Consider the following 13916-nt stretch of genomic DNA (forward strand, 5'->3'; position numbering starts at 1 on the left):
TATGCCCACATATGAATTACTGTGCTAAGTCTGATCCCCTGGGTTTCTTGGGAATGAGGAAGCACTGGAGAATTCAGAGGCGAGTGACCAAGATGGTGACTGGCCTGTGGAATGTTCCCTATGATTGAAGGTGTGTGGATTGCAGAAGTTGGTTGATAGGGAAAAAAGAGTGGATATGATAGAAACATTTAAGTTGCACTTGGTTACAGAGACCAGAACAAGGAATCATCCCTGGAAGTTGAATAAAGGTGTGGTTAGTAGGAGTGTTAGGACTAGACTATTTGCTTAGAGAGTTGTGAATGAGCAGAACGGCTTGCCAGAGTCAGTTGTGAGTGCTCTTTCTGTTAATGGGTTCAAGGAGAGGTATGATAGATTGGGTCTCCTGCAGTGAGTCTTCAGACTCCATGGAGGTGCCTGCATAATAATAATAAAGCGTTTTGGCTTTAGAAGTAATAAATTTAGCAACCTCCGCTTCAGTCTGTTTTATTGTGGAACTGTCTATTTCTCATGTGATTGTCTAGCACCAAAAAAAAAAAAAAAAAAAAAAAAAAAAAAAAAAAAAAGTGATAATTGCTTGGAGAAATGTCAGGAGAAGATGGAGGATGAGGAAGTATATCCCTTCCTAAAGCACAAATCTTCTCACAGGTAAGTTTTGCAGTGTGAGGTTTTGCATTGTCCTGTAATTGTACTTTATTCTGATTAACTAGTCCTGGCTGTTTCTGAAGTAACGCATCCTGCACACACATTCCAGTTGTATTGAGCAGATCTTGGCCATAATTGTTTGGTCTGCAGCGAGTTTCTCACTGCAGGCCAAACAGCTCAGACTTCCTGAACGTGGTGCATGTTCAAGTGATTCATCACCAGAAACAAATTTTTTAAACCATTTCTGCACAGTATGTTCTGCTGCCACATCTTTTCCAAATGCCACACATATCTTATAGGGTTCCTGAAGCCTTTCAACCAAATTTAAATTCATAAAGCAAACGAGCCCAAATTCCACCAGGTTCAACTGACATTTTAAAAGGGTTCAAAGTCACAGAAAAAGAGTACACACCAAGTTAGAGTGCACTGATTGACGCATATCTGTGCCATATGATGCACATAAAAAAATTGAGCTCTGCAAACCAGTACAAAATAAAATAAGTCATTGCAGTGAACTCTACTAAAAACCACAAAAACTGTTTTGGTTACCTGATATATATAATCAGTTATGTCATTTCTCCCACATCCCATTCACTAGACCAGGGTTTCTCAAACTTTTTCTACGACGGAACACTTCACAAATCTTGAAATTTTCACGGAACACCTTGGTTATTTTGTAATGTATTAATCAATTGGTAATTTAGCTGATTATTATTATTATTAATTAATTAAACATCAATTAAACCACCTAATGGTGGTTTAATTGATGTTTAATTAATTTGTGCTGATTTTCATTGACATATCCCATTCTGATCAACAATATATTTATAATATTATTATAAGTACTTATGAGTGAATGCAGACTTTTTCTCCTGTGTGCTGGTAGTTTTCCCCTCCTTTTGTACATCCTGGAGATCTTTGTAGGCTTGAGGTGGATGACTCACTATCTGTTCCGTCACAAACACCTTCAATAAGAGCTTTCTTAATACCAAAATTAAACAAAATGCCTTGTCTCTTATTCATATTAAAATTTAAATCTGAATTCCAATTATTTTTTTAAAAAAATCATGGCACTCTGGTTTCAGAACAAGCACTTACACACTGCAATACGGACTTGCGAAGAAAGTATTCAGTATTAATAGATTTGAGAACCGGAGACAGACTACCTTGATCTTCAATTTCAGTAAAAAAAATTTCTTTATACTTCCTTGCTGATTGGTCACTGACATTTGCAACACAGATGTTATTTCGTTCAGTTTGGAGAACATGGCACCCATTGTAATTGGCTTGCAGGCAATTTTTATTATCAGTCATAAACGGCGGTATTTTCTTTCCCGATTGTTGAAAGATTTCGATGTGTGAAAATTAACAATAATTCATGAATATTTCCATGTTTAAAAATATGCCACTTGGTCACTGACATTTGCTACACAGATCTCATTTCCTTCAGTTTTGAGAACAGAGGATATGCCACACATTGTTGTAATGGGCTTGCAGGCAATGTTTATGACCCATCATACACAGCGATATTCCCTTTCCCAAATGTTGAAAGTTTTCAATGTGTGAAAATTAACGATACACAGATGTTATTAGGCGTTCTAGGTCTGAGCTTTTTGACATATTCACGAATATTATTCTCCTCAAAATATTTCTACTATAAAATATTTATTCATGAAAAATGCTGAGAAAACTAAAATGACAAATTCCAGAACTTCTCGCGGAACACCTATTCACCTTCTGCGTAACACAGTTTGAGAAACCCTGCAGTTTGCATTCCCTCAGTGTACACAATATTCCATAGACCACCTTAGTTAATCATTGCTGGAACCTTCCCAACATCTCTTCATCCTTTTGAAAACTAGGTGACCATGTTTGTGCACAGTATGCAGTCTGATCAAAACCTTATATAGAAGGATATTATGCTTGCATTGTATATGTTAGTGTCAGCCACATCATTTCCCCTGGAAGTTTAGGTCCCTACCCACTATCATCTCCCCCATAACTGCAGACTCTACAACATTGAACTAGTAGCCCATTCATGTACTCTTGCAAAGTTACAACTGTTCTCCCCCTCATAGCTCTTCCCAACTTTGCATCATACTTCAAATCACCATTCAAACTTTTCTTAGTATCTGAATTAAAGAACAATTTCCCAACAACAGACCCTTGGAACAGTAATGACTTTCGTATTCTAGGATATCACACCCAATACATAACTTGCTGATTAATTATTTACTTGTCAATTTATTAAAGGCTTTGTAAAATCTAAATATCCCACTTATATGGTGGAAGGAACACAAGGATCAAGAGTTTTGAATTTGATCAAAGGATCTGAATGTGACTGAGATGTCAAACTTGCGCCGGGTTGGTGAGAGTGACCATGTAGAAGTTTCAAGGCAGGCAGCTATCACAGACTTAGAAGCCAGCTTGCAGCTATACAATGGATGAAAGAATTTACAGGAAGAGAGGTCAGTAGTGCATGGGAGACACTTAAGAAAAATTTTTCGACACAATATCTTGAGTGAAGCAGATAAACTGATTTGGAATCATATGGATGACAAGAGAAATTGCAGATAAAAAAGAAATTATGGGAGTTGCATTAGAGAATAGGAGAGAAAAATACAATATGAGAGGAGACTAGCAAAAAAAAAAAAAAAAACCTCCTTGGATGACTTGGGTGACCAGTGCAGATTATAGGTATAAATATATGGAATTTCACATTTTTAGGGAATGTACTGTGGAACTGACCGTGCCATTAACTTTGCTGTTTAATGAAAGTCTTGCATTGGAACAAGTTCCTGGAGAGTGGAAAATATCGCCATTCCACCACCACATTTATACAATGGCAGTAACAAACTACATGTACTAGTTGAGAACTCATATACAGAAGTGGGCAGTATTATTTATGGGTTTGTCACAGGGTTCTCTTATTTTTGTAATCTGGTTACCATTTTCAAATACAGTTTGTTACTGTATTATATTGTTAGATATCAGAGCAGTGGATGAGGGGTAAAGGCATGGATTTTACAAAGGTATTTGACAGGGTGCTACATGACATGACAAGTTTGTTTTTAAGTTGCATCATCTGTGGGTTTCGATTCGATTGGTAACTTTTTGATAGATATCAGAGTAGAAAGGTTAAAAAAGGAGTTCCACAGGGTTCAGCACTGTTCAATCTTTAAGTGCCTGCATGGTTAGCCTAGTGGCTATGCACTTCGTAACCATATGCCTGGGGAAGGAGTGTCCTGGGTTTGATTCACGTCGCCAACGTGAGGAGCTTAAGGATCTTCCTCAGCCATAGCCAAGTTAGCCAGTCTTGGGCAGCAGGGTTTTTGACCCCAGTTTATCTGTGGTTTTTCATCCTGCAAGTAGGCAAACCGGCCCTGTGAACACATGGATCTACAGCCATAAATGCTTACCCCCCAATGAGGGGGCTCAACTCACCCCAATAGAGACAGGGGAGAAAAGGGAGGAAACTCAGAATAAATAAACAAATAAAATCTTTAAGTCACTGATATTGTCACAGGACTACATGGAGATGCTGCAGATAATGTGAAGCTTGGAGAGGTTATGAGTAATAAAATGTTTTGGCTCTTCAAAGGATTTGATTACGCTGGAAGAGTGATGTCAGTTTAATGCAACTAAATGTATGGTTTTGAAATTTGAGATGCTTGCTACTGACCTGTAGGAAGCAAGGGATCTTCAGGTGTTGTAGATTATACTTCATATTTCTAAGGACATATTGCAAAGGTTGTAAAGACATTGACCATGAAAAATAAAAGGGTGGTGGTCACATTGTATAATGCTTTGATCTGGTCACTGAGATTTGAAATAACCTTGGAGATATAACACGGGGCCATCCCTGGAAGTAGTGAGTAAAAAAAATTTTTTTTTCTGCATAAAATACGTTGCTTGAGATAACTTTTTATTGTCTAGCAATGACCTTCAATGGAGTCTGGTGTCTTGATTATTATAATTATAATAATTAACGGGTGCTAAAAGAGTGTTCAGCTGAACTGGTTATTATTCCTTTGATCAGGCTATATAATTTGAGTCTCAGAACAGGGAAGATTCTGCAGGAATGGAAAGAATGTATGGTAATACCATTGCACAAGGGTGGTGCAGAGACCGATATGTCCAACTATCAACCAATCAGTATCTCAGGAGTAGTGGTGAAAAATTGGTTAGGACTTGCATTTAGAAATGGGTTGATAGTGAATCTCTCCTTTTCAATGAACAGAATGGATTTACTAAGGGAAGCTTGTTTTAGCAACTTGCTCACATTCTATAATAATGTTACCATTGAACAAGACAAAGGGAATGGATACACATATAGCGTGGATAAGAGGATGCCGACTAACAGATATCAAAAAGTGGTGTACAGGGGATGCGAGTCTGCAAGATGTAAGGTAATTAGTGATGTACCACAAGAATCAGTCCTTGGTCCACTGTTATTCAATCTGTACATTAATGATATTGGGAAGGATTTGACAAGCAACATACAGCTATTTGCTAATAATGTAAAGACAGGTTGGTAATCAGGAATACTGCTGATATACAGTACTTGCAGAATGGGGAGTTGAGTAAACTAGATGTTAATAAGGCTGTGGGACTTGATAATATATCACCACGTATTCTGAAAGAATGTGCCAGGGAGTTGACATCTGCCTCGACATATTTTTTTAATATGAGTTGCACTCGGTCAAGTTCCTAACGAGTGGAAAGAGGGCAAGATTGTGCCACTTCATAAAGGAGGTGATCGAACTCAAGCATCAAACTATAGGCCTATCTGTGTGTCAGGTGTTGTGGTAAGTTGTTGGAGAAGCTCGCGAGAACTAGGATCCAGAGTTGGGTTGATAACAATGGTATTATCTTTGATGGACAGCATGGATTTGCTAAAGGGAGGTCATTTTTAGATCTGCTTATTTGCTTTATTACAATAAAGTGACCGCTTCCTTGGACAGAGGAAAAGGATACACAGTAATATACTTGGATTTCGCAAAGGCTTTTGATAGAGTACCTCATGATAGGTTGATAGTCAAACTAGAGCAGATGGGGTTGGATATTAGATTGGGTGCATTGGATTGGAGACTGGCTATCTGATAGGTATCAACAAGTTGTGTATGGAAGAGCGATATCCAGGATAAGGAAAGCCACTAGTGGAGTGCCTCAGGGGTCTGTTTTAGGTCCATTACTGTTTAACTTGTATATTAATGATATTGGTGAAGATTTGGATGGAGATATTCAGTTCTTTGCAGATGATGCAAAGTTAGGACAAACTAGGAAGTGTAGTGAAGATGTTGTGGCCTTACAGGAAGACTTGAATAGATTGAGTGATTGGGCACGGAAATGGGGATGTGAATTCAATGTTGCAAAATGTAAGGTTTTAAAATTTGGAAAACAAAGATGGGATGCAGAATTTATGCTTGGTGAGAATATATTGTTGGAAGTAGAGAAAATAAGAGATCTGGGGTGATAGTGGATAAGGATCTAAAATTTAGGGGACATATTGCCAAAATTGTGAAGACAACACAAAGGCTTCTGGGAATGATGTGGAGGACACTGACGTGTAGAAGTGGGGAGATTCTTGTTCCGTTGTATAAGGCTTTGATTAGGCCATACATGGACTACTGTGCCCAGATTTGGTCACCCAGCTTTTCAGAAGTATGAAGAGATGTTGGAAAGGGTCCAAAGGAGACTGACTAAAGTAGTTTCTTACCTCTGGAATGTTGAGTATGAGGAAAGATTGAGAAGATGTAATTTGCAGAGTCTGGTGGACAGGAGGAAGACTGGAGATATGATAGAGCCCTACAAGTTGGTAAGGTGTTGTTATAGGATCAATGCTGGAGAAGTTTTACAGAGAATAGTGGGAGATCAGGGGAGAACCAGAGGTCATCCCTGGAAACTGTATAAAGAGGGTGTGAGTAGGGGAGAGAGGCAGGTTTTTTTCGTGCAGAGTTGTGAATGATTGAAATGCCTTGCCTGAGAATGTGGTGTCTGCAAAGAGTTTGAATGTGTTTAAAACATGGTATGATTAGCTGTGTGTGTGATAAAAGGACCTCCCAGATGAGTCTTTGACTCCATGAGGTCTTGGGGTGATAATAATAATAATAATGATTTGAAGAGGTTAGAACTGTGAGCATGGGAAAATGGATGTCAGTAAATGTAAAGTTGCACTTTGGCATGATTAGATATCCAATGTAATATTACATTGGTAGGATTATGCTAGAAGAAGCTGATAAGGCTAGGGATCTTGGAGTGTTAGTAGATAGCAAGTTGAAGTTCAGAGCCATGTAGCAAAGATTATAAATGCAACTCAAAAGATAATTGCAATGTTGAAATGAACTTTCACATGTAAAGATAAGGATGTTATTTTGCCTCTGTACAGGCATTGATAAGACCTCACTTAGATTATTGTGTGCAGGTCTGGTCTCCTGGTTTCTGTTGTGATTCAGATACAGTGGAGAGAGAGAGAGAGTGCAAAGGAGAGTGTTAAAAATGATATCAGGATTATGGATTACTAATGAAGGCAGATTGGGAATTTGTAGACAGCAGATTACTAGCAAACAGTAGAAAGAGGGGTGATATGATGGAGACTTACAAACTTCTGAAAGAGTCATACATTTGATGGAATTTTTCATTTTATCGAGGGTGGGGAAAGGAAACAAGGGTATCCTTGGAAGCTGAGAATGAATAGTAAGGCCATAGTAAGACATTATCGATAAGAAGAGGGTAAAGGCTAGATTTTTCTCTCATAGGGTGGTGCATGATTGGAATGGATTGCCATTGGATGTTGTGAGTGCAAGTAGTGTTAATGAATTCAAGAATAAGTATGGTAGCTGGTACATATAGTTTCTGGCCTCCCTCGATGAGTTCCTGACTCCTTGGAGGTCTCTCTCTCTTAATAATAATAATATGCACATAAAATCAGAAAGCTACTATGCTTTAAATTTTGTCCTTTGGTAGTGTGGATTCATGAGTCGGATAATGCCAAAATTTTCCTAATTATTATTGCTATTATTATTATTTATGACATCTCCATGGAGTCTGGAGACTAATCGCAGGAGACCCAAATCAACCATTATACACACAAATCCTATCATACTTTTGCTTCAATCCATTCACCATCAGGAAACTTACAACCAATTCTGGTAATCCATTTCACTCACGCTCCATGCAAAATATCTGGTCTGCAAACTCCTACTAATGACACTCTTACACAGCTTCCACAATTATCTCCTAATTCTCTGACTATTGGTCATGTATTGAAAAATTTCACTAGCATCAATTTTATAAAACTCCTTTAATATCTTAAAAAATTCCACATACCTGTCACCATCTTGGTTACTCATCTCCGAATCTTTTTGACCGCCTCCTAGTTTCCAAGAAACTCAGGTAACCAAATCTGTTTGCAGTAGTCAAGATGTGGCTGAATCATAGCCTTTTAATTTCCTTATCTTTACTTGTTAGCATGTTTTGTAAAAAGTAATTTGTTGGACTATTTTACAAACTTTTGCAATATACCCTCTGAACTTAAACTCTTTTTCCACCATTATTTCCATCATATTTCTACAAGTCCCTAACTGATCAATTTCCTGCAAACCTATATCATCAATAACTGTCAGATTTTAGGGTAAGACAATGTATACTATATATCAATTAAAAAACTTTAATTAATACTTCCTATATTTTAGTTATGTTACATTACCATCTTCAGGGAACATAAACAATAATGATATGTGCACACAGGCAATAACACTCAACAAATATGGCTGAAGAAAACAACTGAAGTCAGTTGTAGAATCCGAAAAGGTGCTACCTAGCAGGCTAAATTGGGTAGTCTTAGCTGTTGGGCTGATGTTTTAAGAATGCAAGTTTCCCATATTTGGGGCAGTCTCATGCATCCAAATTTGTTGAGGTTTGGGGAGTTTTTTTTAGAGCTGAGGCTGATTCTATGAATAATCTCTCATATTTATACTTGCTGCGGTGTAGTAAAGTGGTTTTCTTGCAGCATATTTTGTGGCTGGTTCCAAAGCATGGTCAGCAAGACCTGAGTGGCTGTATTGGTGGAACCGGATGTAATCCTTATGTTCAGATATAATGATATTAGCTGTCCTGCCTGTTAAACCATAGTAAGACAGTTTGCAACTACAAGGGGACCTGGTAAACTACACGTAGTGGCTGATCCTTGGGGGAGCAGATAAGAGATGCCAATTTTTTATTGGTTTGTAACAAGTTATCAAGTCATATTTTTTTAGGATTTTGGTAAGGTTTTCAGAAGTATCCTGAATATTATTATTACATAACACCTCCAAGGAGTCCAAAGGCTCATCGAGGGAGAGTACTTACTCTACAACTCTGTCTCCACCACCTGCAACTACCTTCATCTACACCAATGCCATCTACCGCCAACCACCACCACTAGTATTTTCACAGACAATCACAAACTTCCATGCCAAGAGTGGGATTCGAACCCACAGCCTTTTAGCTGGAGAGCGGATACAGTAACCACTTGGCCAACCAGGCCAGTGACATTATTATTATTACTACCACCACCACCACCATCCCAAGACCCCACGGAGTCAAAGACCCATTCTGGAGGCCCTCCCATACACACACAGCTCATCATACTGTGTCTTAAACACACTCAAACTCCTTGAAGACTCTCAGGCAAGGCATTCCAATCATTTACGACTCTGCACAAAAAAAACCTGCCTCTCACTCCCCTACTCACACCCTCTTTATACAGTTTCCAGGGATGACCTCTTGTTCACCCCTGATCTCCCACTGTTTTCTGTATAACTTCTCCAGCATTGATCCTATAACAACCCCTTACAAACTTGTAGGTCTTTATCATATCTCCCCTCTTCCTCCTGTCAACCAGAATCTGCAAATTATATCATCTCAATCTTTCCTCATACTCGTCATTCCAGAGGTCAGAAACTACCTTAGTCAGTCGCCTCTCGACCTTTTCAAACATCTCTTCATCCTTCTGAAAACCATGGACTATTGTGAACAAATCTGGGCACAATAGTCAAAGCCTTATACAACGGAACAAGAATCTCCCTACTTCTACATGTCAGTGTCCTCCACATCATTCCCAGAAGCCTTTGTGTTGTCTTCACAATTTTGGCTATGTGTTCCCTAAATTTTAGATCCTTATTCACTATTACCTCCAGAACTCTTATTTCCTCCACCTTCAACAATATATCCTCACCAAGCATAAATTCTGCATCCCATTTTTGTTTTCCAAATTTTAAAACCTTACATTTTGCAACATTGAACTCATATCCCCCATTTCCGTGCCCAATCATTCAATTTATTCAAGTCTTCTTGTAAGGCCACAACATCTTCACTACTATTCATGGTTCATCCCAACTTTGCATCATCTGCAAACAACTGAATATCTCCATCCAAATCTTCACCAATATCATTAATATACAAGTTAAACAGTAATGGCCCTAAAACAGACCCCTGAGGCACTACACTAGTGACCTTCCTTTTCCTTGATATCGCTCCCCCCATTTTTTGATACTTATCAGATAGCCAGTCTCCAATCTAATGCACTAATCTAATATCCAACCCCCATCTGCTCTAGTTTGACTGTCAACCTATCATGAGGTAATCTATCTAAAGCTTTTGCAAACTCCAAGTATATTACTGTGTATCCTTCTTCTCTGTTCAAGGAAGCAGTCATCTTATTGTAATAAGTAAGTAGATTACTAAAACATGACCTCCTTTTACCAAATCCATGCCGTCCATCAAAGATAATACCATTGTTTTCAACCAAACTCTGGATCCTAGTTCTCACAAGCTTCTCCAACAACTTAACCACAACACCTGACACACAGATAGGCCTATAGTTTGATGCTTGAGTTCGATCACCTCCTTTAAGTGACACAATCTTGCCCTCCTTCCACTCCTTAGGAACTTGACCGAGTGCAAGACTCTAATTAAAAAAATACGTCAGAGCAGGAGTCAACTCCCTGGCACATTCCTTCAGAATATGCGGTGATATATTATCAAGTCCCACAGCCTTATTAACATCTAGTTTACTCAACTCCCCATACACATCTTGCTCACTTACAGTCAGTTTCTCCTCCCCATCATCAATTGCTCTCAATCTCTCCAGGAAGTCATATTCACAAGATTGAAAGAACTGCTCATTAAGTATCTCCACCACACATTCTGCAACAGCTGTCTTTATACCATTTTCTCCAATCAATGTCATCCTTCCATAATCATTCTTTCTTTTGCCGGCTACATATCGAAAGAATTCCTTAGAATTCTTTTTGGCTTCATTAGCTAACTGCTGTTAATCTCTCTCTCTCTCTCTCTTTAGCTAGCCTCACCAACCAAGTCACCTTCCTTGCCTGGTCTTTGTAGACCTCATGGAATTGGTTATTTCCACTTCTCTTATGCTGCCTCCACAATGCCCTTTTTCTCTGTATCGCATGCTTAATCTCTTTATTCATCCATCTCACACCTATCTTATTTAACCTTCTCACCCTTGGAATACATTTAGACATTGCATCTACTAGACAGTTTTTGAAAATCCCTCAAGCTGCACTGATCTCTTTTCCAGCTAACTCCTCATTCCATGCTACACCTGCAAGCTGTGTCCTGAGCTCTTCATAATCACTCCCCTTGTAGTTCCACATATACCCTTTTCTCACAGAGGTCCTCACACTCCTGGCAACCACCCAGGTAATCACCTCATGGTCACTCTCACCAATTAGTGGATGATTTGACACCTCATTTATAATTACATCCTCTGATGAGATGACCAAATCCAAGACCCTCAATCCTCGTGTGCCCTCTGTTACATACTGTCTGAGGTAGTTATCCCACAAAAATTTAAGAAATTCATTTTCTTTACTTCCAGTTGCTATCTGATCATTCCAGTCTATATTGCCATAATTAAAATCACCCTTTTCTTATTAGCTTTTCTGATTTGATCATACATTTCATTATCACCCCCATTCACATTACCTGGTCTATAACAACATCCAACCAAGTATTTGCTTCCATTCACCTCTATCTCACACCATACTGCCTCAAACCACTGGCACTATTTCCCTCTTGCATCTCTACTTTGTATGAACATAACTCTTTCTCTATCATTAATAGCACTTCCCCTCCCTTTTTACCCCTGCTATCCTCATGAAATATAAGGAATAGTGATAGATTTAGAGTAATCCCTGTTATGGAGGGGGGTGGGGTTTGTGATTAATTGGTTTTAATATTTTTTGGATTTTATGGAGGTTGTAGCCATTGACTACAAAAGTGTTAAGAAGAATATGATGGACTATTTTGCCCAGATTTGGTCACTGGGTTTTCAGAAGGATGAAGAGATGTTGGAAAGGGTCCAAAGGCGACTGACTAAGGTAGTTTCTGACCTCTGGAATGTTGAGTATGAGGAAAGATTGAGAAGATATAATTTGCAGCGTCTGATGGAGAGAAGGAAGAGTGGAGATATGATAGAAACCTACAAGTTGGTAAGGGGTTGTTATAAGATCAACGGTGGAGAAGTTCTACAGAGAATAGTGGGAGATCAGGGGAAAACCAGAGGTCATCCCTGGAAACTGTATAAAGAGGGTGTAGTTGGGGAATGAGAGGCAGGTGTTTTTCTTGCAGGGTTTTGAATGATTGGAATGCCTTGCCTGAGAGCGTGGTGTCTGCAAGGAGTTTGAATGTGTTTAAGACACGGTATGATGAGATGTGTGTGTGATAAAAGGACCTCCCAGATGAGTCTTTGACTCCATGAGGTCTTGGGAAATAATAATAATAAGAATATGGTAGTGGGCGGTAGATGACGTGAATGTAGTTGATTTGTAGTAGAAGTTCGGTAGTAGTGGAGAAGGAGAGTTGTACAGTAGGTGTCCTCCCGCAACGAGTCTTCCGACTCCTTAGCGGTGTCACAAATAATAATAATGATTAAGTTCAGTATTAAGGGCATTGTTATCTGAACTGATTAATTTCCCCTGTTATATAAAGTTTTTATAATCCCATATTATTGTTAGGTGGGGGTGATGATTGCTGGTGAATGTATCTACCTGTGTGTGTGTAGGTTTTCTGTAAACAGAGAAATCCAGGGATCCATCGGGCTGGCATGTAATTAGAGTGTCTAGGAAAGGGAGATTGTTATTGTTTTCTCTTTCCAAGGTAATCTAGATCCTGGGGTGTTCATTGTTTACGTGTGATAAGAAGTTGTGGAGTTTGTCCATGTCATGCAGCCAAATAGTGAACACATCATCTACATAACATAGCCAAACAGTAGGTTTAAGTGGAGCGAAGTTTAAGGCTTTCTCTTCAAAGGTCACCATAAAGAAGTTGGCCAGAGGTGGAGGGAGAGTGTAGACCCAATAGCTGTCACCACTATTTGTTTATAGAATTTCTCTGTTTACAGAAAACCTACACGTACAGGTAAATACATTTACCAGAAATCCCCCCCACTCCAAACAATATGGGATTATAAAAACTTTATATGACAGGGCAAAATTAATCAGTTCAGATAACAATGCCCTTAATACTGAACTTAATCATATTTTTAACACCTTTGTAGCCAATTGCTACAACCCCCATAAAATCCAAAAAATATTAAAACCAATTAACCACAACCCCCCCCTCCCCTCAATAACGAGGACTACTCTATATCTATCACTATTCCTTATATATTCGGAATACTTTTGAAAAGCTAACAGAAATCCTAAACAAATATGACTCGACAACTTGTTACAAACCATATAAAAAATTGGCATCTCTTATCCGCTCCCCAAAGGACCAACAACTTTCCCTAGACCTACTTGGAGCTTACCAGCTCCCTTATAGTTGCAAACTGTCTTACTATGGCCAAAACATACAGGACAGCTAATTTCAGAATATCTGAACATAAGGATTATTATTATTATTCAGGCCTCCATGGAGTCAAAACACTCATCGTGGGAGGTCCTTCCTAAGAACATAAAGTCTGTCAAGACTCATCGAGGGGAGGTTCCCCCTAATAAACACAAAATCTATCATACCACTCCTTAAACTCATTGACCGTTCTTGCCCTCACCACTCTATCAGGCAATGCATCCCACGGCTCAACCACCCTCCATGCAAAGAAACCACTCTTCACCCTCTTGCTCACAGTTTCCTTTCGTAACTTCCAGGAATGGCCTCTTGTCATCACTCCTTCCCGCTGTTCAACCAATTGAAAGAACTCCCCCAGTGTCAACCCTGTAACCACTTCTCAACGGTTTAAAAGTCTCAATCATATCACCTCTCCT

The sequence above is a fragment of the Typopeltis vanoorti genome, chromosome 6 (assembly GCF_054136105.1).
Source record: "Typopeltis vanoorti isolate ZY-2024b chromosome 6, IOZ_Tvanoo_1.0, whole genome shotgun sequence".
NCBI classification, from domain to species: Eukaryota; Metazoa; Arthropoda; class Arachnida; order Uropygi; family Thelyphonidae; genus Typopeltis; species Typopeltis vanoorti.